Here is a 3,283-nt window from a genome sequence, read left to right as displayed (position 1 = left end):
ACTTCTCGGAATAATACAGTCTTTCTAGGGTACAGCCATATTTGGTGCTTTCCAAAGTGTTTGATTTTACTGTTGTTTTGTTTGTGTTTTTCGTACAGACTAGAAATGGTTAACTGAGACGTCTTTCATTTTGTTATGTTGCTTACAATGTATGCTTTGAGGTAATTCGATGATTTTTTTGTATCACTCTGTGTTGTGAAACGGCGTGTTGATCTTTGGCGCTAGATCTGTTTCCTTGGCAACCATAATAGAATACACAGTAGAAGTTCGAGCACTTCATCCCCAGTCTCGTTTATAGATAGTATCGGACTAACTCGAAGTCAGATAGTAACGTTTGAGCGATTACGTTCATCTCTAGCGTAAGTTGTTTTGTTTCCTCACCCTGTCCCATGCAGTGCTAGAAGCTCTGGTTGCCATGGCATTGTGCTAAACTCGCGGCCCTGCTTTTATCCTCCAAGTAATGAGGATATTAAATCAAAGATTGGTGGAGTAGAAGAATAAATCTGGGCTTCTATGAGTGTTGAGGAAACATCCAAAAGAATCGGTTGGATGAAGGGATTTCTCCCATAGGGACAGGGTAGTCTACTACGTTGAAGAGAAAGCGACAGGCTTTCTAATGGCGTCCATACACGAAGTTTGATAATTTCGATTTTCAAGGTCTTTTGAAATTAAGTTTATAAAGCTTCGAGGTAAATAAAAAGTAAAACAACAAGAGTAGACAGAGCACATGTTTGGGTGCCAGAGAAAAAACGTAATGTAGATCTTGTAAAGATTAAAACAACAGGCTAAACCACTGATTTTCGTCTATCCGAACGTCTACATAGATGGCGCTAACCTAAATTTCCAAGCTAAAAGAACAGGTAGGTTTATTAAATTTTTATTCCTAAGTTACCTATTTTCAAAGTGACTATAATTCCCCTCCCCTTTCTTCTCAGTTCATGTTGCTGTTATTTGCTGAAAAAGTGACTTTTCTATTAAATTCTAACGTCATCTGTTTTTAAAATTAATATTTTTTATTTATTTCGCCTTTCTTCTGAAGTCCAGTTATTAGACACCGTCAGTTTTTGTGTTGGTGTTTGTATTCAGAACAATCGTCATAGCTGTAGTATTTATCAAAAGCTATTGATCTGGTTTAGTTGGATGTCAAATTGTCACTCACTGGTAGCTTAGTTTTATAGTTTCAACGTATAAAGCTGAAACATTACTGTAGCTATTAATATCATCTTTACTGACAACCTGAACTAATGTGATTACTGTAGTAACGGACAGCATAAAGTGTTTTAAAATCAGTATATTGTTGTAATTTGGTTAGCAACAAATATTGTTGTACTGTAGTTACATATTTTACTAGCAATAACCTGATTATTGTTGAAGTTATACAATTATTGATTAAAACTGGTTGGGGTTATACCTTACTAACAGCGTGAGCCACTTTGAAAATCGTTAAATTTATGTAATTAATATACTTTGTTTAAACGTTTGTGCTAATTGTGTAATTATTATTACGATACAGTGTAAATTGCTAGTAATACGAGATATATTGAGCTTTGGTGAACTGATGGTTTGAAATTCGTAGAGCATGTACGCAGGAGTTTTCCGAGATGCCTCACCTTTTAAATAATCAGACATAAAACTTAAGATTCCTTCTTGGCTACAATCATCTATCTGAAATTAAAATCCTACGCCAAATTGTGTACGCGCTTCTTTGATATGTTTTATAGTGTCGTCATGCAAGGTTTCGCCAGGAAATACACTGTTTAAAGTGTATCATTTTAGTCTGTGGAGCCAAAATAATACGTGTATTTTAGATCTATTGTGACTTAACCCTGACATGCATTGTTTGTAAGTTACTCCACCACGTATATATGATTGGAATGTAACTTCGGCGTATGGTTACATCATGAAACGTCAGTTGTTTGAAGATTATTCCGCACCATAAAGTAAAACTAGCATTGATTTTATTTTTTAGCTATTACCTGTTTGTACTACGAGTTTCCACTACAGAACATATATTGCTTGTTTATTATTCAACGATTTGAAGAAAAGTAAATGTGTGCACATCTTTGAGGCTTGCCTTCCTTTATAAAGGTACTCGGAACAACAGAGGTACACTGTGTCATGTTGCAATGTAATATCATACAGTCAAACAATATGTTGTATTTTTAGACTGTAACTTGCCTTTATTATAAAACTATATTTTATGAATAATCTATCCCCAGCTGTTTCCAACCAACTTGTTTAATAACGCTTCTGTTTATCAAGCAACTTTTAGTTTAATAACACTTCTGTTAACTACAGAATTAATAATTATTCTCGTCGTAAACACGACAAGCAAACACTTTTCTCGATTGACATGATTTGTATGGGACTGATATACTAAATATAAAGGTTTTCATTGTATTGTGTATTGTTTTGATGGTATTTTTATGGCTTCCTTTCCAGTTTCATGAAAAACAAAAAACTTACTGGTATGATGCAACTTGTATGTTTTAAGTTCGTCTTTTTGTTCCTCGGTCCTTCAGAGATCATTTTTTGAAACAAAAAAGATGTCGCAGGGCACCAACATCACATCCACACTTAGTTTGCAGGAGACTTTATAAATATCGTGCGGTATTAATCAAATGATTCATTAAACCATTCCTGCATGGAGACGAAGGATGACAACAGTGTATTGTTGTCCATTTTACAGAAGTATTTTAGTTTCTTCACAATTAGTTATTGTTGGAGATAAAAATGCCTACAAATCGCTGCTTTCAGTAGCATAATTTCTAATGAATTACGTGACGAGTTCAATGAAGTTATTTGTTTTAGCTACTAGTCTCAGGATATGACGAGAACGTGCGAACAACATTGACGATAGAACTAATTCATCAGAAGCCACGTTGTTGCAATAAAGGTCTCTATCACGGCGGGTGAGCGCTTTCATCTGTCGAGTGCATATCATATTCCAGCCTTTAGATAAAAATAATAACTATTTAAACACAAGAAAACGTTTTTTTTAACTGAGGAATCCCCCCCTGTATACAACTCATTTATCGTTTTTTTTTTTAGTTTTTTCAAAGCATTTTTCTGCCCATTCAAAATGTAGGTTTATATATGCTAAGAAACGATCATCCCTTGAGAATATGATGATTCATGTATTGTTTATCACGTTATTTTATTTTTCTATTAGTGGATTTATTACTGCTAGCAGAAACGTCGGTCTACCGGCGGCTGTTTGTGCTAGTAATTACTAATCGCAGTATTCATACATCACTGAAACAAATTTAGTGAATATTTTTTT

The 3,283-nt window shown here is 34.4% G+C and overlaps 1 protein-coding gene across 1 annotated transcript in view; it reads left to right on the top strand.

Annotated features, from left to right (window-relative positions):
* Nucleotides 1-246: 246 nt before the first annotated feature.
* LOC106476901 overlaps nt 247-3,283 on the top strand; it is a gene marked incomplete at its 3' end in the record, with an annotated part of 10,419 nt that continues 7,382 nt past the window's right edge. Inside the window, exon 1 of the mRNA XM_013937519.2 lies at nt 247-860. The remainder of the gene's footprint in view (nt 861-3,283) is intronic.

The sequence above is a fragment of the Limulus polyphemus genome, unplaced genomic scaffold, assembly GCF_000517525.1.
Source record: "Limulus polyphemus unplaced genomic scaffold, Limulus_polyphemus-2.1.2 Scaffold12021, whole genome shotgun sequence".
NCBI classification, from domain to species: domain Eukaryota; kingdom Metazoa; phylum Arthropoda; class Merostomata; order Xiphosura; family Limulidae; genus Limulus; species Limulus polyphemus.
This window is presented reverse-complemented; position numbering and strand designations above follow the sequence as displayed.